General features: G+C 55.5%; 1 long non-coding RNA gene across 4 annotated transcripts in view; it reads left to right on the top strand.

Moving 5' to 3' along the window:
- The window catches only part of LOC108178851 (uncharacterized), a 146,568-nt gene that overhangs the window by 75,500 nt on the left and 45,243 nt on the right, over positions 1–25,825 (top strand). For 2 of the 4 annotated variants that reach the window (XR_011380551.2, XR_016218715.1), the window contains exon 3: positions 18,961–19,122. This is a non-coding gene — a long non-coding RNA (uncharacterized LOC108178851). Of the gene's footprint in view, positions 1–9,639; positions 9,944–18,960; positions 19,123–19,622; positions 19,769–25,825 lie in introns of those variants that run through there. The other 2 variants (XR_016218716.1, XR_016218714.1) reach the window with 2 other exon arrangements.

Genomic DNA, 25,825 nt, shown 5'->3' with positions numbered 1-25,825 from the left:
TTTTGGGCCCCTGCAACCCATGTGGGAGACCTAGATGAAGCTCCTGGCTCTTGGTTTTGGCCTGGCCCATTGCTGGCCATTGTGGTCATCTGGAAAGTGAACCAGTGGATGGAAGATCTCTCTCACTGTCTCTTCCTCTCTCCAATTCCTTCAAATGGTGTCTTGGGCCATGGGTCTGCTCGTGCCTCCCTTGGGCTTCCTAAGTGGATTTATCCCCACGGGAAACAGTCTCAGTGATGGTTTGGCCCCATGTTCCCAAATGACTGGAGGACCAGGCCGGTTAGTTATTGGCCGTTAGGAGGGAGGAGCCTACAGCTGTCCAGGTTGCTTTGCCCAAGGCCACGTGTGCTCTGCATTTGTCACCTTTGTTTTAAGCATGGATGTTACCAAGACAACCTCTTTAACAACAACAGAAAAGACATTTCAAAAAATTTTAATTCCTTTTGATCCAGAAATCCAATTTCTAAGAACCTATTGCTAAGGAATTAATGAGAGATTACAAAGTAAGTGTTTCTCAAGGATGTGCATTGTGGTGCTGCAGTATTGTTACAGAGAGGGAGAACAAGTGAAAGGAAGAACTGGGAGGTACTGTGAAAGGAGGCTCATTAAGAAATCACAGTGAACCCAAGAAACACTAACAATGGAGGGAGGGCTATCTATGTGTTTGGGGAAATGTTTAGAATCTAACTCTGAGGAGAAAAAGCCAGAGACAAAACACAGTGGGGACTCTTCAAGGAGACCTCAGAAATTTGTGAAAATGGAATTGAGTAAGTTTATGTTGGAGCAAAATAGTTTTGATATCCATGCCTAGCAGAGCCTTCCAGAAGTTCATGGAAAATGGATATTATGAAAAATCATGGATTTTGAAATTGTTTTGTACCAAAGCAAGCTCATTGTTTGATTCCGTTTTCCATGAGTGTTGTGAAGTACTTTCACGTGCACAGACAGGGCAAACAGCACTGATATGCTGGCCTTAGTTGGAGAAGGCTGGAGGCATTGTTTTTTCTCTTTTTGTGCCTTTCTGTTCTTTTTTGTTTGTTGTTTTGTTGGCAGGTGTTTGGCTGTTATGATTGGCAAGACCTAACAAATAAAGCTTATTACAATATACTCTTACAATATACTTAGAAAGAAAAATGGTGGTGCCTTGGCCAGTGATTTCCTTAGAGGAGAGAGATGCGCTACTTCCCATTTGCCCTAACACAAAGCAGAAACCTGGCCGACACGTCATACATTTGCAGCATTTTTAACTTTTCCACAGTGCACACGTTTGTCATTGTAGCCATTGCTGGACATCTGGTCTTGGGGCTTGGAGTCCCTGGGTGAATTATTGGTTAGAATATATGGCATCAGGACTTACCTGGGCAAAACTGTGTGCAGTGGGCCTCTGCTTCCCTCCAGCCATTCAGGAAATAGGGTGCCGGAAGCCTGCCCCTGCCACACTTGCCACCTCCTGTGGGAGGCGTGGCTGAGAAGCCCCATTCCCCATAATGGGAACGTTTTTAAGAAACACAAGGTGCCAACAGCAGGGGCAGCTGGAGGAAACTGGTTTCGAGCAGTTTCCACTCGCAGTGGGGTCTGGATAAGATGTGATGGGATTGGGGCAGCTCAGGTGGAAGAGAGAAGCATCCCGGGGCTTCCCTCCCAGGGTGGGTGGGCGGTGGAGGCAGAAAGCTGACAGGAGGTTATGAAAGAGAAACCGGGATCCTGGGGAGTAGGAGGAGAGCGCCCCAAAAGACGTCTGGAGAAGACTGCGCCTGCCTCATGCGTATCGGAGGATCGGGGCTGCTTAGCTGCGAGTGGGGGAAAGGTCCTTCCAGAGACATTTTTTTTTGACAGAGTGGACAGTGAGAGAGAGAGACAGCGAGAAAGGTCTTCCTTTGCCGTTGGTTCACCCTCCAATGGCCGCTGCGGCCGGCGCGCTGAGGCCGGCGCACTGCGTTGATCCGATGGCAGGAGCCAGGTACTTATCCTGGTCTCCCATGGGGTGCAGGGCCCAAGCACCTTGGGCCATCCTTCACTGCACTCCCTGGCCACAGCAGAGAGCTGGCCTGGAAGAGGGGCAACCGGGACAGAATCCGGCGCCCCGACCGGGACTAGAACCCGGTGTGCCGGCGCCGCAAGACGGAGGATTAGCCTAGTGAGCTGTGGCGCTGGCCCCCAGAGACATTTTTAAAAGGACCTTCTTCTAGTCAGGCTGCTCTGGCAAAATGCCATAGGCCGAGTGGCTTAGAGGCAGTGGACGCTGGTTCCTAGCAGCCCTGGAGGCCAGGAAGGCCAAGGCCAAGGTCAAGGTGGAGTGTGTGTGGCCACAGGTGGACCCTCTTCCTCCTGTGTCTCCACCCTCCTCACCTCACCACCTCCCAGCTCCATCCATGTTGGGGTTAGGATTTCAGTGCATGCATTTTAGGGAAACACAAAACATGTTAATCTCACTGCAGGTTTCCTGGGTGTGAACTTGACTGAACAGAGCGGTATCAGACTGTCCCGCAAGGGGGTCAAGTGCTCCTGGGGAGGGTCAGCAGGCTGTGAGGTTGGCCTGACCTACAGCCACAGGAAACTCAGCTTTCCCTAGAGTGACCAGGGACAGTGTGGACGTGGGGATCCAGCAGGGAGGGTGAAAGTGTGCAGAACTGGGGCCGGTGCTGTGGCATAGTAGGCTGAGCCTCTGCTGCAGTGCTGGCATCCCATATGGGCACCTGTTCAAGTCCTGGCTGCTCCTCTTCTGACCCAGCTCTCTGCTGTGGCCTGGGAAAGCAGTGGAAGATGGCCCAAGTGCTTGGGCCCCTGCACCCTCATGGGGGACCCGGAAGAAGCTCCTGGCTCCTGGCTTTGGATCTGCCCTGCTCCTGCCATTTCTGAGTGAACCAGTGTATGAAAGATCTTTCTCTGTCTCTCCCTCTCTGTCTATAACTCTGCTTATCAAAGAAATAAATAAAAAATCTTAAAGAAATTTCACTTCCACTGGAATTCACTTCAATGTCCTTTGGCCCACAGGGTGACTCTAAATCAGCCTTCTCTCTCCGATTTAGTAACAGAGGCGTAATGGGCTGGAGCTGGGGTGCAGGGGTTGGGGGCCACTGATGATCGGCCAGCACACAGGGTCACCCAAGGAGGAGTGGGCTCCCCTGCAGGGGTACAGGCTTGGGGACAGGGAGAATTCAAGCTGGCCTGGACAGGTACACAGAGGGGTGGCCCTCGTGACCGTGCACAGAGTGGCCAGGAAAGTGGGACAAGGAGCAGGAGGGAACTGAGCACCTGTCTAAGGGAGCAGCTTCCATGTAGCTCCCACTGCTGTCCAGTGGACAGGAACATGGGCTCTGATTTTCCTAAAGTCTAGAGAATTGTGTTTTTGAGGATCACCTTTCATTTTTACAAACATGACTCATTCCAAACTCAACAACACTGCGTCAGCCCAACGGCACACCTTCTGGGTCATGAGTGATCACTCCTACTGGATCAGAGAATCTGACAGCTCAGGTTCAGGCTGGCCTGGGGGTGGGGTGGGTGTCCCCTGTAATCACCACTGAGAGCTTCAGTAGCTAGGGGTGCACCTGCATGCCACATGCCGGGATCTCCACTCCCACTTGGGGCAGCGCACTCCCATTTTGGGGCTGAGAAAAAGGGCTGAGTAGTTGGCAGGAAGTAGCGGGCTGCGCCTCAGGTCTTTTTCATGCCCAAGGCTTCCTTCCCGTTATCTAGGGCTTTTGTATAGCAGAGAATGGCTTGGATAGCTTGACTGTTACTATCAGGGTTATCCAGAAAAACAGAACAGGATATATATGTGGCATTTCCAGAAACTTCATGGAAAATACATATTATGAAAAAACTATGCATTTCAGGATTCTTTTTGCAACAAAATAAACCCACACTAGCCTGTTATAACATGCCTGGACAGTCTAGTTTGAGCCACTGAGAAGGATGGAGAGATCAAGAACCCCTATGAGAGCAACGTGAATTCTGCCAAGACTGAAGCCAATGTCAAGTTCATGGTGAAGCTTGAGTGGAAGAATGGTGACATCACTTCTGCTCTAGAAAACAATGTATGGGACGATGCTCCAAAGCCATCAGCAGTTCACAAACGGATCCCTCGTTTTAAGAAGGGAAAGATGATTTTGAAAACTAGCAGAATTTCTGTATCAAATTAGGAGGAAAAAAATAAACTGTTTGTGCCCTAATGGAAGAGGATTAACGATAAACAACAGAAAAAAATACTAGCCAACGCCATCTCGACTGGCTCGGCTCCCACAGTCATAACTGAGCAAATTACAGTGGAAAACTTTCCAATCCATGGACGCCAAGACTCTGGTGGCCAGAGCAGCTGTAGACCAAAGGGAGCTCTCAGTGGAAACTTTCAACAAACGGAATCAAGGCCCTGAAGCATTTCTCCCAAGAGTTGTAACAGGAGATGAAACATGGCTGTACCAGTGAGATCTTTTTTTTTTTTTTTGACAGGCAGAGTGGACAGTGAGAGAGAGAAAGGTCTTCCTTTTGCCATTGGTTCACCCTCCAATGGCCGCCATGGCCAGCGCGCTGAGGCTGGTGCACCACGCTGATCCGAAGGCAGGAGCCAGGTGCTTCTCCTGGTCTCCCATGGGGTGCAGGGCCCAAGCACTTGGGCCATCCTCCACTGCCGCGGAGCCGCGGCGCCGGCCACTAGTGAGATCTTGAAGACAAAGCACAGTCAAAGCAGTGGCTATGGCTACCAAGGGGTGGAAGTGGTCCAGTCAAAGCAAAAACAGAGCAGTCGAGAGCAGAGGTCGCAGCAGCTGTTTTCTTGGGATGCTCAAGGTATTTTGCTTGTTGACTTATTGGAGGGCCAAAGACTAATAACATCTGCTTGTTAGGAGAGTGTTTTGAGGTGAGCCAAATCCGTAGCAGAAAACAGCCCGGGGAAGCTGCGCCAGAGAGCCCTTCTCTTCCAGAGCAGTGTTCCCGATCGTTGCTCATCATTCCTCTCCTGGAGCAGCGTGACCTTGCAGGTTTCCTGAAGGCTGAGGAAAACCAGTGGGGTAGTCCAGTCCAAACCTCAGGCCCGAGAACCCGGGGCTGGTGGGAGAGGTCCCTGTGCAGGCCTGAGAACCCGGGGCTGGTGGGAGAAGTCCCTGTGCAGGCCTGAGAACCTGGGGCTGGTGGGAGAGGTCCCTGTGCAGGCCTGAGAACCCGGGGCTGGTGGGACAGGTCCCTGTCCAGGTCTGAGAACCCGGGGCTGGTGGGAGAGGTCCCTGTCCAGGCCTGAGAACCCAGGGTGGTAGGACAGGTGCCTGTCCAGGCCTGAGAACCCAGGGTGGTAGGACAGGTGCCTGTCCAGGCCTGAGAACCTGGGGCTGGTGGGAGAGGTCCCTGTCCAGACCTGAGAACCCAGGGTGGTAGGACAGGTGCCTGTCCAGGCCAGAGAACCCAGGGTGGTAGGACAGGTCCCTGTCCAGGCCTGAGAACCCAGGGTTGGTGGGAGAGGTCCCTGTCCAGGTCTGAGAACCTGGAGCTGATGGGACAGGTGCCTGTCCAGGCCTGAGAACCCAGGGTGGTAGGACAGGTGCCTGTCCAGGCCTGATGAACCCAGGGTGGTAGGACAGGTGCCTGTCCAGGTCTGAGAACCCAGGGCCGGTGGGAGAGGTCCCTGTGCAGGCCTGAGAACCCGGGGCTGGTGGGACAGGTGCCTGTCCAGGTCTGAGAACCCAGGGTGGTAGGACAGGTGCCTGTCCAGGCCTGAGAACCCAGGGTGGTAGGACAGGTCCCTGTCCAGACCTGAGAACCTGGGGCTCTTGGGAGAGGTCCCTGTGCAGGCCTGAGAACCTGGGGCTGGTGGGAGAGGTCCCTGTCCAGGCCTGAGAACCCTGGGCTGGTGGGAGAAGTTCCTGTCCAGGTCTAAAAACACAAGAACCAGGAAGACAGATGTCCAAGGGCAGGAGAGATCCAGATCCAATAGAGAGTAAATCCCGCTTGCCCTACCTCTTTGTCACACTCTGGCCCTCAGCGGGTTGGATGAGGCCCACCTTCCCTGGGGAGGGCGCTGATTTAAATGCTAATCTTCAGAAATGCCCTCAAAATACACACAGATGCAGTGTGTTATCAGCGGCCTGGGCATGCCGTAGGACGGTCAGTTGACAAAAATGTGAAATTAACCATCACTGTTACCACAGCCAGTGATGATAAGAATCCCAGGAAGCAAACAGCCTCTGGAAGTTGTGACTGTCATCCCAGCCTCTGCAGTCTGACGCGCCCAGAGCATTATCCAGGCTCAGGATGGAGAGTCGGGAAGCGCGGTTGCTCTTTCTGGCGTGTGTGCTGCACACTTCAGCAGGTCACCCATTCACTCAGCACATGCCTGCTGAGTTCCTACCACGTGCCAGACCCTGATCTTGGCACCCGGGACACAGCAGCAAACTTCGACACATGGCCTGCCATTGTGGTGCCTGCATTCTGGGGTGGGCATACAAGCGACAAATGATACGCTTTATGCCAGGTTAGGATGTGACAAGTGCTATTCTAAGAAATGCAAAAGAGGAATGGGGAGAGAATGTGTAGGGGTGGTGAGGGCTTCGAGTTTGAAAAAATATTCTTTAAAATGTATTTATTGGGCCGGTGCCGTGGCTCAATAGGCTAACCCTCCGCCTAGCGGCGCCAGCACACTGGGTTCTAGTCCCGGTCGGGGCGCCGGATTCTGTCCCGGTTGCTCCTCTTCCAGGCCAGCTCTCTGCTGTGGCTCGGGAGTACAGTGGAGGATGACCCAAGCCCTTGGGCCCTGCACCCCATGGGAGACCAGGAGAAGCACCTGGCTCCTGCCTTCGGATCAGCGCGGTGTGCCAGCCGTGGCGGCCATTGGAGGGTGAACCAACGGCAAAGGAAGACCTTTCTCTCTGTCTCTCTCTCTCACTGTCCACTCTGCCTGTCAAAAAAAATGCATTTATTTATTTGAAAGGCAGAGTTACATAGAGAGAGGAGGGAGACACACCCACACACACACACAGGTCTTCCACCCACTGTTTCACTCCCCAAATGGCCACAATGGCTGAAGCTGGGCCAGTCCAAAGCCAGGAGCAAGGAGCTTACTCCAGTCTCCCATGTGGGTGCGGGGACCCAAGCACTTGGGCCATCTTCTGTCTTCCCAGGCCATAGCAAGGAGCTGGATTGGAAGTGGAGAAGCTGGGACTTAAACCTGAGCCTGTATGAGATGCTGGCACTGCAGGCAGCGGCTTTACTGGCTGTGTCACAGCCCTGCCCACTAAGGGCTTCAATCATCAATCACTTGATGAGGGCGTGTCTCGCTAACAGGGTGGCATGGGAAGACAGTGTAACGGAGAGAGAAGGGTGGAGGGAGCCAGCTGAGTACCAGAGGCAAGACTTCTGGGGGGGGGGTTGGGGGGGGCAGCGCACAGCTGTGAGGAACAGCAAGGGGCAGAGCAGCAACTGGGGAGGAGGAGGGGGGATGCCGAGGTCAGAGGTCAGGGAGCCCTGCCCACCCAGTCCTGGGGGCCCCCATTTCCTGCTCTGAGTTCAGCTCCTCCTGTGCCCATGCAGCTGATCGCCTCTCTGGTGCCATGCCGGTCTCCCGGTGCTGGAGGGTCCACTCAGTGTTTGCTGACACTTTGTAGGGGGAGAGCACATGTCAGTCACGCTTTCATTCCTGCCAGGCAAGACAGCTGCCACGAAGCCTCCTCAAGCGGCTCTGTTTATAGGGCGGGAGTCGCTCCCCCATGCCTACGGGCACTGTTTCCCGGCGGGATGGCTTCCCCCATCCCTGGGACATGGCTGGCGCTGGGGCACGCAGCTGTGTGATCCCACGGGGCCCGTGCTCTGAAAGGCCCTGCGCTTGGTCGCACGCTCTTCCGTGGCCACCCGAACGCATTCCCTAATTTTGTCTTTGCGCTTGTGTTTTCCTCGGGATGCCTGGCAAGGCCGTGGGGCGCGCTCACCAGCAGAGATGTAGGACACGTGGTCCGCACACCTGCTGCCGCTGCTGGCCCCAGGAGCACGGCGTTCCGGGGCGCCCCCTGGTGGTGGCAGTCCAGCCAGACTCAGGCTGAGGCCGAGTCCTACGCTGGCCTCTTGAGTCTGGGGCCTCTCTAGCCAGAGCTTGATTAAAACCCAGACAGGAGGCACCGGTGCCCTCAGGGGCATCCAGGACCAGGACCCGGGCGCATGTTCTGTCTCCGGCTGCTTCTTGCGTTAGCCTACGGCTGATGCTGGCCCCTGGGCATAAGAGGGGAGGGCACAGGTCTCCCTTTCAGCCCGCTCTCTGCCGAAGGCTGAGCGTACCAGAGGACAAGAGCAGCTGGGTTAGTTTTGTGCAGCTTTGCAGGTGAAGGCCACTTGAGGGGTCACGTTCACTGCGTGAATGTGATGCCTCTGAATTCAGTCCTCTCTCCTGGTGGGGAAAATCCCCAGGGGTGTGTGCGCTATGGGATGCAGTCTGTGATGTCAGTGACGCGGTGCTAGGGCTCCCCTGTGCTTGTTCCGTAGCTGGCACGGCCCCATCTTTGATGAATGGAACACTCCCGATCCTGCACGATTGGAGGCTTTTTCTTCAATTGGGATGTAATAGGCGGAAGATAAAAACGCCAAGGTCAGAAGGAGGGGAAAGTCTTTGTATCCTGGTCCCTTTAATGGTACCTTCCTTCCTGCATTTGGAACGAAGGGCCAGCATTTTCATCTTGTGCCAGGCTTTGCAAATTCCCTAGCTGGCCCCGGGCCAGCCCAGCTGGGGCGCAGTGAACCGGCTTCTGCTCACCACCCTCAGGTCCCAGGAAGACTGTCCCTGCAATGCCAAGATGGACACCACTGTGGTGGGGGCCCTGCTACCCATGGTCTGCACCGTGCTCTCCCCTGCTTTTAATTTCAACGAATGAGGAGAAAAATCCCCAGACTTCAGGGTCCATTTGGGGATCAATTCCCCTAAAAAGAATGAATAAGAAATCATGTCACTGTAGGCCAGAGTGTACCATAAGGCACGGATATTTTTAGAAGTGCAAATTCAGGGCTGATGCCATGGCCTAGAGAGTTAAGTTGCTCTCTGCTCTCTGCTGCGTGGGCATCCCATATGGGTGCCGATTCAAGTCCAGCTCCCTGCTAACATGCCTGGGAAAGCAGTGGAAGATGGGCTCAAGTACTTGGGCCCCTGCACCCACATGGGAGACCTGGAATAAGCTCCTGGTTCCTGGCTTCGGTCTGGCCCAGTCCTGGCCCTTGTGGCCATTTGGGGAGTAAAGCAGTTGGATGAAAGATATCCCCCCCACCTTTCTTTCTCTGTAACTCTGTCTTTCAAATAAATAAACCTTTTTTATAAAAAAGGTAAAATTTCATACAGTCTCAACAGGTAATGAAAATAAAAGACAAATTTTCTCTTAACTGTACAATGCTGATGGAATTTCCACCGCAGGTTTAGAACAGGTAATGGTTTAGAACAGGTAACGGTGATGTGAACGCCACACAGAAAATGCACACCTGTATCTCATTACCTTCTGCATCGTCCCCAGGACCTTCTCATTTCCTCTCCCAAAGGGCGTGCCAGTGCCCACACTTTGAGCAAGAAGGCTAGAGGGAGGAGGAATGAGGTTCCTTTTCCAGTTGTCTTATAAAAAAAGAAAAAAAAGAAAGAAATCCTTCCCTTTCAACACTAGAGGTCGCTCTGCGACCACAGATGCGAGCGCAGAGTTGTGGCGTCAGAGGTCAGCGCCGCTAATCTGTATAAATTGCTGCACCATGAGCCAAATTTGTACCTAATTCGAGCTGCTTTGATGCAGCAGCCCCGCTCCTATGAAAAGTTTCCTTCTCTGCGGCAGAACTGTGGGTGTGGCCACCCCGGTGTTTCTCCACCGAGCCGGGTGCTTTTCAGGCCCGGGGCCAGAGCACCCAACTGTCTCTTTCCGGTTGTTGGTGTTACCTGCCACAGGGTGCCAGGCCATGCCAACCTGGTCTGCATTTCTTGATGCAACGTGGGATGCAGGTGGGCGATGGCCGCAGGCACACGAACTGTGTGGGAGGAACTGTGTGGGAGTAGCTGTGTGGGAGTAACTGTGGGAGTAACTGTGTGGGAGTAACTGTGGGAGGAACTGTGTGGGAGTAACTGTGTGGAAGTAACTGTGTGGGAGTAACTGTGGGAGGAACTGTGTGGGAGGAACTGTGGGAGGAACTGTGTGGGAGTAACTGTGTGGAAGTAACTGGGAGTAACTGTGGGAGTAACTGTGTGGGAGGAACTGTGGGAGTAACTGTGGGAGGAACTGTGTGGGAGGAACTGTGTGGGAGGAACTGTGGGAGGAACTGTGTGGGAGTAACTGTGTGGAAGTAACTGGGAGTAACTGTGGGAGTAACTGTGTGGGAGGAACTGTGGGAGTAACTGTGGGAGGAACTGTGTGGGAGGAACTGTGTGGGAGGAACTGTGGGAGTAACTGTGTGGGAGGAACTGTGGGAGGAACTGTGTGGGAGGAACTGTGGGAGGAACTGTGCGGGAGTAACTGTGTGGGAGGAACTGTGGGAGGAACTGTGTGGGAGTAACTGTGTGGGAGTAACTGTGGGAGGAACTGTGTGGGAGGAACTGTGTGGGGGGAACTGTGTGGGAGGAACTGTGTGGGAGTAACTGTGTGGGAGGAACTATGTGGGAGTAGCTGTGTGGGAGGAACTGTGTGGGAGGAACTGTGTGGGAGGAACTGTGGGAGGAACTGTGGGAGGAACTGTGGGGGAGGAACTGTGTGGGAGTAACTGTGTGGGAGGAACTGTGTGGGAGGAACTGTGGGAGTAACTGTGAAAGGAACTGTGTGGGGGGAACTGTGTGGGAGTAACTGTGGGAGGAACTGTGTGGGAGTAACTGTGTGGAAGTAACTGTGTGGGAGTAACTGTGGGAGTAGCTGTGTGGGAGGAACTGTGGGAGTAACTGTGGGAGGAACTGTGGGAGGAACTGTGTGGGAGGAACTGTGGGAGGAACTGTGTGGGAGGAACTGTGTGGGAGGAACTGTGTGGGAGTAACTGTGTGGGAGGAACTGTGGGAGGCACTGTGTGGGAGGAACTGTGTGGGAGGAACTGTGTGGGAGGAACTGTGTGGGAGTAGCTGTGTGGGAGTAACTGTGTGGGAGTAACTGTGGGAGGAACTGTGGGGGGAACTGTGTGGGAGGAACTGTGTGGGAAGAACTGTGGGAGTAACTGTGTGGGAGGAACTGTGTGGGAGTAACTGTGGGAGGAACTGTGTGGGAGTAGCTGTGTGGGAGTAGCTGTGTGGGAGGAACTGTGGGAGGAACTGTGTGGAAGTAATTGTGGGAGTAACTGGGAGGAACTGTGTGGAAGTAATTGTGGGAGTAACTGGGAGAAACTGTGGAAGTAATTGTGGGAGTAACTGGGAGGAACTGTGTGGAAGTAATTGTGGGAGTAACTGTGTGGGAGGAACTGTGGGAGTAACTGTGTGGGAGGAACTGTGTGGGAGGAACTGTGGGAGGAACTGTGGGAGGAACTGTGGGGGAGGAACTGTGTGGGAGTAACTGTGTGGGAGGAACTGTGTGGGAGGAACTGTGGGAGTAACTGTGAAAGGAACTGTGTGGGGGGAACTGTGTGGGAGTAACTGTGGGAGGAACTGTGTGGGAGTAACTGTGTGGAAGTAACTGTGTGGGAGTAACTGTGGGAGTAGCTGTGTGGGAGGAACTGTGGGAGTAACTGTGGGAGGAACTGTGGGAGGAACTGTGTGGGAGGAACTGTGGGAGGAGCTGTGTGGGAGGAACTGTGGGAGGAACTGTGGGGGGAACTGTGTGGGAGGAACTGTGTGGGAAGAACTGTGGGAGTAACTGTGTGGGAGGAACTGTGTGGGAGGAACTGTGGGAGGAACTGTGTGGGAGTAGCTGTGTGGGAGGAACTGTGGGAGGAGCTGTGTGGGAGGAACTGTGGGAGGAACTGTGGGGGGAACTGTGTGGGAGGAACTGTGTGGGAAGAACTGTGGGAGTAACTGTGTGGGAGGAACTGTGTGGGAGGAACTGTGGGAGGAACTGTGTGGGAGTAGCTGTGTGGGAGGAACTGTGGGAGGAACTGTGTGGAAGTAATTGTGGGAGTAACTGGGAGGAACTGTGTGGAAGTAATTGTGGGAGTAACTGTGTGGGAGGAACTGTGGGAGTAACTGTGTGGGAGGAACTGTGGGAGGAACTGTGTGGGAGGAACTGTGTGGGAGGAACTGTGTGGGAGTAACTGTGTGGGAGGAACTGTGGGAGGCACTGTGTGGGAGGAACTGTGTGGGAGGAACTGTGTGGGAGGAACTGTGTGGGAGTAGCTGTGTGGGAGTAACTGTGTGGGAGTAACTGTGGGAGGAACTGTGGGGGGAACTGTGTGGGAGGAACTGTGTGGGAAGAACTGTGGGAGTAACTGTGTGGGAGGAACTGTGTGGGAGTAACTGTGGGAGGAACTGTGTGGGAGTAGCTGTGTGGGAGTAGCTGTGTGGGAGGAACTGTGGGAGGAACTGTGTGGAAGTAATTGTGGGAGTAACTGGGAGGAACTGTGTGGAAGTAATTGTGGGAGTAACTGGGAGAAACTGTGGAAGTAATTGTGGGAGTAACTGGGAGGAACTGTGTGGAAGTAATTGTGGGAGTAACTGTGTGGGAGGAACTGTGGGAGTAACTGTGTGGGAGGAACTGTGGGAGGAACTGTGTGGGAGGAACTGTGTGGGAGGAACTGTGTGGGAGGAACTGTGTGGGAGTAGCTGTGTGGGAGTAACTGTGTGGGAGGAACTGTGGGAGGAACTGTGTGGGAGGAACTGTGTGGGAGGAACTGTGTGGGAGGAACTGTGTGGGAGGAACTGTGGGAGGAACTGTGTGGGAGTAGCTGTGTGGGAGGAACTGGGAGGAACTGTGTGGGAGTAACTGTGGGAGGAACTGTGTGGGAGGAACTGTGTGGGAGGAACTGTGGGAGTAACTGTGTGGGAGGAACTGTGGGAGTAACTGTGTGGGAGGAACTGTGTGGGAATAACTGTGGGAGTAGCTGGTGGGAGTAACTGTGTGGGAGGAACTGTGTGGGAGTAGCTGTGGGAGGAACTGTGTGGGAGTAACTGTGTGGAAGTAACTGTGTGGGAGTAACTGTGGGAGGAACTGTGTGGGAGGAACTGTGGGAGGAACTGTGTGGGAGTAACTGTGTGGAAGTAACTGGGAGTAACTGTGGGAGTAACTGTGTGGGAGGAACTGTGGGAGTAACTGTGGGAGGAACTGTGTGGGAGGAACTGTGTGGGAGGAACTGTGGGAGTAACTGTGTGGGAGGAACTGTGGGAGGAACTGTGTGGGAGGAACTGTGGGAGGAACTGTGCGGGAGTAACTGTGTGGGAGGAACTGTGGGAGGAACTGTGTGGGAGTAACTGTGTGGGAGTAACTGTGGGAGGAACTGTGTGGGAGGAACTGTGTGGGGGGAACTGTGTGGGAGGAACTGTGTGGGAGTAACTGTGTGGGAGGAACTATGTGGGAGTAGCTGTGTGGGAGGAACTGTGTGGGAGGAACTGTGTGGGAGGAACTGTGGGAGGAACTGTGGGAGGAACTGTGGGGGAGGAACTGTGTGGGAGTAACTGTGTGGGAGGAACTGTGTGGGAGGAACTGTGGGAGTAACTGTGAAAGGAACTGTGTGGGGGGAACTGTGTGGGAGTAACTGTGGGAGGAACTGTGTGGGAGTAACTGTGTGGAAGTAACTGTGTGGGAGTAACTGTGGGAGTAGCTGTGTGGGAGGAACTGTGGGAGTAACTGTGGGAGGAACTGTGGGAGGAACTGTGTGGGAGGAACTGTGGGAGGAGCTGTGTGGGAGGAACTGTGGGAGGAACTGTGGGGGGAACTGTGTGGGAGGAACTGTGTGGGAAGAACTGTGGGAGTAACTGTGTGGGAGGAACTGTGTGGGAGGAACTGTGGGAGGAACTGTGTGGGAGTAGCTGTGTGGGAGGAACTGTGGGAGGAGCTGTGTGGGAGGAACTGTGGGAGGAACTGTGGGGGGAACTGTGTGGGAGGAACTGTGTGGGAAGAACTGTGGGAGTAACTGTGTGGGAGGAACTGTGTGGGAGGAACTGTGGGAGGAACTGTGTGGGAGTAGCTGTGTGGGAGGAACTGTGGGAGGAACTGTGTGGAAGTAATTGTGGGAGTAACTGGGAGGAACTGTGTGGAAGTAATTGTGGGAGTAACTGTGTGGGAGGAACTGTGGGAGTAACTGTGTGGGAGGAACTGTGGGAGGAACTGTGTGGGAGGAACTGTGTGGGAGGAACTGTGTGGGAGTAACTGTGTGGGAGGAACTGTGGGAGGCACTGTGTGGGAGGAACTGTGTGGGAGGAACTGTGTGGGAGTAGCTGTGTGGGAGTAACTGTGTGGGAGTAACTGTGGGAGGAACTGTGGGGGGAACTGTGTGGGAGGAACTGTGTGGGAAGAACTGTGGGAGTAACTGTGTGGGAGGAACTGTGTGGGAGTAACTGTGGGAGGAACTGTGTGGGAGTAGCTGTGTGGGAGTAGCTGTGTGGGAGGAACTGTGGGAGGAACTGTGTGGAAGTAATTGTGGGAGTAACTGGGAGGAACTGTGTGGAAGTAATTGTGGGAGTAACTGGGAGAAACTGTGGAAGTAATTGTGGGAGTAACTGGGAGGAACTGTGTGGAAGTAATTGTGGGAGTAACTGTGTGGGAGGAACTGTGGGAGTAACTGTGTGGGAGGAACTGTGGGAGGAACTGTGGGAGGAACTGTGGGGGAGGAACTGTGTGGGAGTAACTGTGTGGGAGGAACTGTGTGGGAGGAACTGTGGGAGTAACTGTGAAAGGAACTGTGTGGGGGGAACTGTGTGGGAGTAACTGTGGGAGGAACTGTGTGGGAGTAACTGTGTGGAAGTAACTGTGTGGGAGTAACTGTGGGAGTAGCTGTGTGGGAGGAACTGTGGGAGTAACTGTGGGAGGAACTGTGGGAGGAACTGTGTGGGAGGAACTGTGGGAGGAGCTGTGTGGGAGGAACTGTGGGAGGAACTGTGGGGGGAACTGTGTGGGAGGAACTGTGTGGGAAGAACTGTGGGAGTAACTGTGTGGGAGGAACTGTGTGGGAGGAACTGTGGGAGGAACTGTGTGGGAGTAGCTGTGTGGGAGGAACTGTGGGAGGAGCTGTGTGGGAGGAACTGTGGGAGGAACTGTGGGGGGAACTGTGTGGGAGGAACTGTGTGGGAAGAACTGTGGGAGTAACTGTGTGGGAGGAACTGTGTGGGAGGAACTGTGGGAGGAACTGTGTGGGAGTAGCTGTGTGGGAGGAACTGTGGGAGGAACTGTGTGGAAGTAATTGTGGGAGTAACTGGGAGGAACTGTGTGGAAGTAATTGTGGGAGTAACTGTGTGGGAGGAACTGTGGGAGTAACTGTGTGGGAGGAACTGTGGGAGGAACTGTGTGGGAGGAACTGTGTGGGAGGAACTGTGTGGGAGTAACTGTGTGGGAGGAACTGTGGGAGGCACTGTGTGGGAGGAACTGTGTGGGAGGAACTGTGTGGGAGGAACTGTGTGGGAGTAGCTGTGTGGGAGTAACTGTGTGGGAGTAACTGTGGGAGGAACTGTGGGGGGAACTGTGTGGGAGGAACTGTGTGGGAAGAACTGTGGGAGTAACTGTGTGGGAGGAACTGTGTGGGAGTAACTGTGGGAGGAACTGTGTGGGAGTAGCTGTGTGGGAGTAGCTGTGTGGGAGGAACTGTGGGAGGAACTGTGTGGAAGTAATTGTGGGAGTAACTGGGAGGAACTGTGTGGAAGTAATTGTGGGAGTAACTGGGAGAAACTGTGGAAGTAATTGTGGGAGTAACTGGGAGGAACTGTGTGGAAGTAATTGTGGGAGTAACTGTGTGGGAGGAACTGTGGGAGTAACTGTGTGGGAGGAACTGTGGGAGGAACTGTGTGGGAGGAACTGTGTGGGAGGAACTGTGTGGGAGGAACTGTGTGGGAGTAGCTGTGTGGGAGTAACTGTGTGGGAGGAACTGTGGGAGGAACTGTGGGAGGAACTGTGTGGGAGGAACTGTGTGGGAGGAACTGTGTGGGAGGAACTGTGGGAGGAACTGTGTGGGAGTAGCTGTGTGGGAGGAACTGGGAGGAACTGTGTGGGAGTAACTGTGGGAGGAACTGTGTGGGAGGAACTGTGTGGGAGGAACTGTGGGAGTAACTGTGTGGGAGGAACTGTGGGAGTAACTGTGTGGGAGGAACTGTGTGGGAATAACTGTGGGAGTAGCTGGTGGGAGTAACTGTGTGGGAGGAACTGTGTGGGAGTAGCTGTGTGGGAGGAACTGTGGGAGTAGCTGGTGGGAGTAACTGTGTGGGAGGAACTGTTGGGTACTCTGGGGTTTCTCCCTCCTGTTGGATGGAGATTTGCAAGACCAGCTCTGTGACCAGTGCAGGGCGCATCATTACTTACGTCTCTTGGGGAGGGGGTCTGACCCCCTCAGAATGACTCACTGATTGGAAATTAAAACCCTGTGTCGGCATCCGTAGATTTCAGCTTCCTTCGGATAGCTGCCCCTCGGGGTACCTGACACTAAGATCCTAGACTGGGGATATTTGCCTGGGTAGAAATTTTACCTCCCATTGCCAGCAAAAAGAGTGCATCACCTTGTTAATGGCTTCTGCTCACTGGGGCTTAGTCTGTGCTGGGTGGGGGTTGGGGGCACTCCGGTCTCCCCCTTCAGTGAGCTGAGCAAGCAGAAGAGGCCCAAATGGACCTACAGCTCCCTCCTGAGCCTCCAATGGTGGATGCCCGTGTCACACGGGAAACAGGCTCGGCTCACTTGTTGGCGCTGGAGCTGGAGCTGGAGCCAGGCCAGCTGGCCCAAAGGCTCCCATCCCCCACCACACCCGCACCCCCTTGGCAGGGCTGCGCCCCTGCACCTGTCGTGGAGGAATTGACTCCGGTGGTCGCACCTGGGGCAGACTCCTTTCCCCCAGGCGTGGCCACCTCCAGGAAGACTTCAGCTGCTGCAAGCCACACGGTGTCTGTGGACTGCACAGTACAATTGCCCAAGCTGTGCAGCCGCCTCCGGGTTGGATCCAGGGCTGGACCGGGTTTTAACCCGTGTGCATTTTGCGGAGGTTTGGGGCACAGGAGCCGGTGGAGGCCATTGCTGTCTGGGAGGAGACGAGGAAAGCGCGCTGTGGTCATTGACCTTGGCCCAGCCCTGCCCACCGACCCTGGAGTTGGCGAGGTGCGGGATGAGCGTGCCAATGCGTGGCACCAGTGCCACAGGCACACTCCCGCAATCTGTGCGTATTCTCAGCGGGCACCTGGCCGTCCTCGCCTGATCTCACGGCGATCCGAGTAGTGAAGGGGGTCCTGGGGGGTCCTCCCCAGGGGAGCGCGCCAGCCTGAGCCCTGCCACCCCGCAGCCCGCTTCCGCTGCCCTCACCAACGTGCGCGCTTGCATGGCCTGCCTGCACTTGGGTGAACAGTCCCCCATCAATCACCCGCAGAACCGCTATTTGGGGGGATTGGCTAGAAAGGAGGATTTTACTCTATAAACAGGATCGATCGCACTGAGGAGCCATGAGCACACTCCCAGGGGGCGGTGCTGGCGCTGGCACTGGATGCGGGAGCCAACAGCACAGCGTCCCCGCAGCGCTGGCGGTGGCGGCTGCGGGAGCGAGGGAGCGAGCACCTGCTGAGGGCACCCTTGGCCTTGGGGCCCGGCCCCCGCCAGCGTCAGCAGCTCTGGGGTTGTGCCCAGGGCCCACCTGCCTTGTGCTCCCCTACGTGGTAACCCGGGCTCCGCGCCTGCCGCTGCCTGTGCCTCGCACACCTAGCCCAGGAACCCGGCCTCCCCAGCCACCAGCGGTCCCGCAAACCGCAGCTGGAGAGTGGGAGGAGCCCCTCCCGCTGCGCTGGGCCGGGAAAGCCTGTTTTTGCCCTGCGGACACAGCCCGAGCCCAGGACTCGGCCGCGCTCAGTGGGACCGAGGGGAAGGGGACGCCTGCAGCTCATTCTGAGCGGGTGTCTGAGCGGCGTGGTTCCCACCCCCGGTACCCAGGGTGCAGGAGAGGGGTGCGGCGCGCTCCCGCGGCGGCAGGTGCTGGGCGCCTCGCGTGCGCCACCGCGCTCCGGGCCAGCGGGATGCGTGCTGCGCCCTCCGGTGGTGCAGGCGCGTGCTTGCCCTGGCCGCCGCAGCCCAGGGCCGCATCCCTCCCCCAGGGTTTCTGGGGGCTGCAGGAGGGACCCCAGGGGTTTCCCAGGTTCCCTAGGAGACTCCGCTGTGCGCCTGGGCTGGAGAGCCTGCGTTATCCACCGAGGAAAGCGCTCCCCGTGGGAGGTGTTGCCCTGTGGGGGAAGGGACTGGAAAAAGTTCATGGAAAGCCACACATGGTTTAAAATGGTTTTTTTTCCACCAAAATAAGCTTGCCTTTTTTTTTTTTTTAAAGATTTATTTATGTTTTTAAAAGGCAGAGTTACAGAGAGGCGGGTGGGGGGCTTCCATCCGCTGGTTCACTCCCCAGATGAACGGGTTCTTCCTGGTCTCCCACGCGGGTGCAGGGGCCCAGGTACTCTGGCCACCTTCTACCGCTTTCCCAGGCCATGGCAGAGAGGTGAATCAAACTGAGGCCCGTGTGGGATGCCGGTGCTGCAGGCCATGGCCAGCGCTGGCCCCGAAGCTTGTCTTTTAAGTGCCTTTTACATGAACTTATGTTTGGCTTTGAAATGAGTGTGTTAGATTGGTGTTGATCATTTTACCCAGGTCTCACCTGTGTGTAGCTGGAATCTGGAGATTTCTGATCCTCCTGCCGGACCCTGTGGGGCGCCTGGCATAAAGCCACTCCCAGGGCTGCCCTTCCACGGAAGGCACTGGAGAAGCCAAGTGGATGACCGCCTGGTTTCTTGGAGATGGAGGTGGCCACGTGACACAAAGCTGGTCAATCAAATGGAAGGGGAAGTCCACTGCTGTGTTTCCAGAAAATTCGTGTCCTTTTTTTTTTTTCTTTCTCCAATTAAAAGAAATAGATGTGAAAGACCGCCCTCACTCCTCTCCTTGCTTTGGATACAGGTATGATGCCTGGAACTCATGCAGCTCCCCTGCAACCGTGAGGCTGAGGCTAAGAGAGGAGGAGACACTGCAGCTCTAAGAGTGAAAGGCAACCCCGGCAGCCTCCTGCCTCCAGGCTTCTGATCATGGGGAAAAACAGTGTCCTGTTTGTTCCAGCCTCTGGTAGGTTATAGTTACTCTATGTCATGCTCTCTAGTGCATGTTAGAACAACGGCACTGGTGATGTGGTGTGGTGATGGAAGGCCTGACTGAGCGAGAAGACAAAAACCTTTCTTTGGAGCATGTGTTAGGGACCAGGCCCTGGACTTTCACACACTTTCTGAGTGTTCCCAGTGGTAGCAGAGACGTTGGTGCCATTGTGACCATTTGTAGTGGAGAGAGCTGAGGTCGGGTCATTGTTCAAGCAGCCGGTTTAGTGAGAAGGACTGCTTTGTGAAGTGCTGGGGTCACGTGTCCAGTGGGGTTTCTCTGTCTCCAGAGCCTCGATCTCTTACGAGGTTTTGTTTTCTCGCCCCCTATTGCTTGTCGAGAGTGGACACTGGGGGCAGGCGCTGTGGTGCAGCAGGGAAAGCTGCCGCCTGCAGCGCTGGCATCCCATGTGGGTGCTGGGTTCAAGTCCCGACTGCTCCTCTTCTGATCTGGCTCTTTGTTATTGCACCTAGGAAAGCAGTGGAGGATGGCCCAAGGCCTTGGGTCCCTGCACCCATGCGGGAGTCCCAGATGAAGCTCCTGGCTCCTGGCTTAGGCCTGGCCCAGCCCTAGTCATTGCACCTATTTGGGGAGTGAACCAGTGGATGGAAGGTCTCTGTGTCTCCTTTTCCCTCTAACTCTACCTTTCAAATAAATAAATCTTAAAAAAAGAAAGTAGCTGTTGGGGGCTGGCACTGCTGGGGGCTGAGCTCGCCCGCGGGGCTGCCAGCATCTCCGGAGAGCACCACGCGCTGCTACTCCCAGCCCTGGCCGCTGCCGCCGCCTCCGCACAACACCGGGGCAACCAGGGCGGCTGAGGGTATGGAGCTGGCCGGCTGTGTGGAGCAGCCCCTGGCGCCCGTGAGCTGAGTATGGAGCTGGCCGGCTGTGTGGAGAGGCCCTGGCGCCCGTGAGCTGAGTATGGAGCTGGCTGGCTGTGTGGAGCCTCCCCTGGCGCCCGTGAGCTGAGTATGGAGCTGGCCGGCTGTGTGGAGAGGCCCTGGCGCCCGTGAGCTGAGTATGGAGCTGGCCGGCTGTGTGGAGAGGCCCTGGTGCACGTGAGCTGAGTATGGAGCTGGCTGGCTGTGTGGAGAGGCCCTGGCGCCCGTGAGCTGAGTATGGAGCTGGCCGGCTGTGTGGAGCGGCCCCTGGTGCACGTGAGCTGAGTATGGAGCTGGCTGGCTGTGTGGAGCCGCCCCTGGCGCCCGTGAGCTGAGTATGGAGCTGGCCGGCTGTGTGGAGCCTCCCCTGGCGCCCGTGAGCTGAGTATGGAGCTGGCCGGCTGTGTGGAGCCGCCCCTGGCGCCCGTGAGCTGAGTATGGAGCTGGCCGGCTGTGTGGAGAGGCCCTGGCGCACGTGAGCTGAGTATGGAGCTGGCCGGCTGTGTGGAGCCGCCCCTGGCGCCCGTGAGCTGCAGGCCCAAGCCCAGGAGCAGAGCACCCGGGGAGGGAGGGCACGGCAAGTTCTTCCCGAGGGAGGGGCTTGTTGACTGCAGGACGCACGGAATGCAAAGCCACTGAGCTGGGCTCTGAAGTGAGGGGCCTGTTCCCGCTCAGGTCTGCACCGAGAGTCGGGAATCTGTGTGTGCGAGGGAGAAGGGTGGAGAGCCGACTCCAGTAATGCGCCGGAGACTGCGCATTTTGACACCTGCCTAAGAGCGTTGGTAGTGAGAAGCGGAGGGTGATTTGGGGTCGGCTGTCCGTTCGCTGTCCGCCTTTGAGACTCACACAGTCTTGTGTGGGACCCTTCCCCTAGCCATGGTGGCATGTGGCCAGGTGGGCCTGCCCCTGGAGGACAGGAGCGCCGAGGCACCCAGCCGGGGCCCAGCGGCCGCACGCATGCGGCACATGGCTCTCTGCACCGGAGCGCCTGGCCTCCCCTCTCATCGACTCGCATCTTCCCCTAATGGAGAGATCGTTAAGAAAATTGGTTTACAAGGCTCCCGCTGAGCGTTTGGGCATGGGAGAGAGTCAACAGACGCCAGCCACACCACAGAGCTGTAACATACGACGCTGTATCCAGCGCTTAATGAGGCCAGTGCACACAGGAAAGCAGATTAGCCGCAGATAAATGGACCGGGCCGTGTAGAATCGGGAGTTGGCCGTCTTTGGTTTGATGTAGCTCTAGAAGCAGCAGATGTTCCGTCAGTCGTGGCAAAGGAGCTCTGACTAATCTCGTCACTGAGTTCACCTCGGTGGCTGGAAAGGATAGGAAAAAACACAACAAAACACTGCGTTTCCACGATCTTAAAAGTCAGAGCTCCTGTAGACAACTGTAGAAAGAGAAAAACAGAAAGTTGAAATGACCGGTGATACCTCCGTGAGCACCAGCCCCTAACAAGAGGGGACACCTGTCGGTGCTGTGTAGCTGTGCTGTGCAGTGTGAAACACTGTTCTGTTGGCACACAGAACCCCCAGGGAAGCCGGGAATACCAGCAGCCCCTGGTGAGAGGAATCTGGGGACAGGAAGTTCCATAGCCTCTCCAGGTCACACGCTCAGGTGGTGGGGGCAGGATTTGACCTTGACTGTTTGACCCTGGAACTTGCATTTTTTTAATCATGAAAATCTGTTTCCTCTGAGGCATTATGTACATTGTGTGGTTTTCTTCCTTTGGAAATGCATGAAAATTCTCTCTCTCTCTCTCTCACTAACACACACACACACACACACACACACACATGGCCTGTCCACATCTGGGGCCACGTTCTATGTTTTGTCATATAATTTTATATGTACAGTATTGATTAGAAACCATGTTTGCTGACTGTAGTACGTTCCTTCTCGTGGAGTGCTGTGGTTTGCATGTGTCCCCCGAAGTCCCGAGTTTTGGCAGCTTGACCCCCAGTGGGCGGTCGCTTTAAGAGATGATGAGGTCGTGGGGCGGTGCCCTAGGAGTGGTCTGGCACTGTTATCACCCAAGAGGGTTCCCGATGGAAGGATGAGTCCCGCCCGCTTTCCTTGCTCCTCTCTGTCTTGCTCTCTCCCTCTTTCCCCTTCTGCCACTGGGTGACGCGGCTCAGAGGCCCCCGCCAGAGACCGGCACCTGCGCCTCCCGTGTCCCAGCCTGCAGAGTGATGAGGGACAAGCCTCCATTCTTTACACATTCACCAGGTTCAGGGACTCTGCCGCAGCCGCCCAGGGCAGAGTAAGGTGGGGGAGGTCCCCCAGAGTTTGTTAAAAATCAGTCTCCCCACCTCAGGCCTTCATGCTGTTTCCAAGTGGCGTTGGTTCAATTCAGAACCGATGCTAAGGTGAGGGCTCAGTGTGTCTGAGCGAATGCGCTGTTTTATCCAGGTGAATCCCCGCAGGGCACGTTCCTGAGAGGGAACATGTGGGAAGTTTCCCTGGCCTGGATATAATCCAGGTTCTCACACAGGCTAGATTGGTGCCTGGCTTTGGCCATGCAAATGACATGAATGGATTGGCGCTTTTCTTTTTTATATAAAGATTTATTTATTGGAAAGGCAGAAATACAGAGGAGGGGAGAGAGAGAGCGAGCGAGCGAGAAAGATAGAGATTGACCATCCATCCACTGGTTCACTCCCCAGATGGCAGGGATGTGCCAATCTGAAGCCAGGAGCCAGGAGCTTCTTCTGGGTCTCCCATGTGGGTGCAGGGGCCCAGGAACTTGGGTTATCTTCCACTGCTTTCTCAGGCCATTAGCAGGGAGCTGGATCGGAAGTGGAGCAGCCAGGACTTGAACCCAGCACCCACGTGGGATGCCAGGGCTGCAGGCGGCTTTGCCTGCTGTGCCACAGCAGCGGCCCCATGGATTGTTTGCTAATTTGTGGTTGTGACTTCAGCTCTGCCAGAAACTCTATGACAAGAGCACATTTTATAGGAGGGACAATAAGTCCCACAAAGGCTCTTAAAAACCCCAAGGAGCTCCATGATGGGCTGTTTCCCTTCCTGGGGCTGGGAGCAGAGGGAGTGGCTTTCATTGGCCTCAGGTTCATGGAGAGCCTTCCCGGGCCAGCACTGTAGAGGGAGGGCCCTGTGCTCTCCTGCGTCCCAGCACTGGGGCAGATCCAGGAGCTCTGGGGACCTCTCTTTGTGCTCTGGTTCATCTGACCGGCTTCCTCATGCCCAGCCTTCTAGGTTCATGCCTGGTGCCTCCTCCTGGGATGTAGACTGTCCCTTGTGCCAGACAAGGGTGGCAGTGTATCCATTCCCTGGGAGCACCTTACAAAGTAGGTCCTGCACTGTTCTCCCATTCTGCAGAGGAGGAAGCCAAGGCATAATGAAGTCCCATGACTTGTGCCGGGCCACACTGCTGGTAAGTGGTACACTGGGGACTGGAACCCTCATTGGCTGAATTCCCAAGACTTTCCTTTGCACAGCCTCTTGGGGCCTCTCCACGTGAGGTCCTGTGGTTCAGGTGGGGGCTGAGTGTGGGGTTCAGTGCTTGTCCTGATTCCTGCAGAGTCTGGAGAGAGCAGGGACCCATCTCCTGGTGATGGCGTTGTGTTCAGGGTGGATTCCGAGGGCCTCCTGGGAAGGGGAGGATCCTGCGGTTGTGGCCGTGGCCAGGCAGAGATGAGAGTTCAAAGTGGTTCCTGCCGAGAAGCACTTGACCCTGGCAATGCTGTCATTCGCTTCCTCTTATGATAACAGTGACTTTGGTTGCTGTTTCTGTATTTAGCAACATGGCTTCCACTCCTTATCAACGTCCAATAAGGAATCCAGGGCTCCCTGCTTTGGTCATTGGTTCCTGAGCCTCCGGGCACTGAGGGTCTGGGCTGCTGCCTCATTTCCTCCCAGCTCACCAGGGAGACTCAGTGAGGCACGCGTGTGACAGCTGTCCCGGGAAGACGCTCTGGGTGTGGGATGACGGACAGCAGGGCCACAGCTTCAGAAGAATGGCCTGTGACGTCTGCCACAGCGACTGCGGTGGCTTGTGAAGTCTGCCACCGCACGGCGACTGCACACAGCTCCCAGGGCTCTCGTTTGGAAAAGTGAAAGTTGGTTGAAGGTAACTGATTCCCCAATTCCCCACCTCCGCCTCCCGCCTTCCGGCCGTCCCCGTGTGTTGCTGCCTGTGGGTGTGTGCTGCGGAGTAGAATGTTGGCTTGCAGCGGAGGGCAAGGCCAGCAAAGGACCTAAAGCATTCTCGGGACCTGGGTGGCTGGCCATGTGCCACACAGGGATGGCAAGTGAGGCCCTTTCCCCACGGGGCTCCCGTGGGCCTGTCCTGCTCTGGAGCTGGCCATTGTCAAGTGGAGAATTCACAGGATAAATCGTAACTGCGATCGTTTCCAAAGACGACGCTGGGGTCCTCCAGCTGAAATGACCTTGCAAAGCTGCAGCCGTTGTACAGCACCTGCTCCTTAGCTCAGGCTCTAAGATTCCACATCCACGTCGTGTGCTTTAAACATTGCAAATCTCTGCGGTAAATCATTCCCCTCCCATGGCCACCTCCTCCGTCCGTGGGAAACCCTGCTTATAAATCAGGATCAAACCAGGCATGGCGGTACCTCTAGTTTCAGGGAAGTTTACGAGACTTTTTAATTGTAGGCAGTACTACTCCTTGTAGACGGCTTTCACAATAAAGAAATAATGAATTTGGAAAAACCTCCTGGAATCCCATGGCTCACAGGCGGCCCGATGGTTAATTCCACTCCTTAAAAAGGAAAACAGAAACAAGAGGATGATGGCCTTCTTTGTAGGACTCATTTAGGCCTATGGAGAGTGGTTTTGAGTTTGGGTTTTTATTCTGAGAGCTCGGTGCCACTGACCTGTGGCAGGGTAGGGTGGGGTAGCGCTGCAGTCCCCGGTTGCTACTCAGGCCACCATTCAGAACAGCTGCAGAAGGAAAGCCAAGCCCTGCGTCTTGCCCAGTGACGTTCGAGTTGTGGACGCTGAGGCTGCTAGGTCTCCTTTAGGAGCAGTTTTGCCAGCATCTAGGGACAGGTTCTGGTTGTCACCACCGAGGAGGGGTCAGGGGTGTGACAGCGTCCTGCAGTACCAAGGACAGCCCTGCACAGCTCGACATGCCCAGGTCTCTCGTGTCCATAGTGCTGGGGTTGGGCCCCCTGCCCCAAGCCTCCTCTCCCCTTCTGTGGGAGGAATGAGACACTTAACATGGGCAAGGACATGAAGGGAACCGAGTTTTTCTGATGGCCCAGGCTCCTGGCTCTGGGTTAGCTGGTTCATAGGAGGTCATTCTCCATCATGAGCCTTCTAAGTGGGTATCACCTTCCCCATTTTACAGATGGAATACTGAGGCTTGCAGAGGTCGCTCATCTGACGAGAGGCATTGGATGGGTGGCACACGTGAACACAAACCCATCTCCTTTCAGAGCCCATGCTGTTTCCACTGGGCAGGAGTGCGGGTGAGGGAGGACATTCACTGACGTGGAACGTGAACCTGGGGCAGGGCTGCAGTCAGGGTGCCATGTCCCTACAAGGAAGAGATCTGCACTGTGTCAGTTCGGCCGTAGGGAAGATGTGGTGACCTTCAGCCAACTTTCTAAGGCAGTGACTGCTGACGGCATCATCACAGGGCCTCACGTAGCAAGCAGTGTGGCCTGGGGAGTTAATCGTGTCCCCAGAGCTGTACATTCTGGAGAGGTGACTTCCTGTTCTCGGTCATCCAACAAACGCTTACCGTAGAGTACTGGCTGGTGGCTGGAGCTGCCCTGGGCACACACTGGCCTGGCAGGGCCCTTCCTCTGTG

This window comes from Oryctolagus cuniculus, chromosome 12 (genome assembly GCF_051225735.1).
Source record: "Oryctolagus cuniculus isolate XC-2025 breed Fujian yellow rabbit chromosome 12, ASM5122573v1, whole genome shotgun sequence".
NCBI classification, from domain to species: Eukaryota; Metazoa; Chordata; class Mammalia; order Lagomorpha; family Leporidae; genus Oryctolagus; species Oryctolagus cuniculus.
The sequence above is the reverse complement of the archived record's forward strand: the minus strand, read 5'-3'. Positions and strand labels throughout refer to the sequence as shown.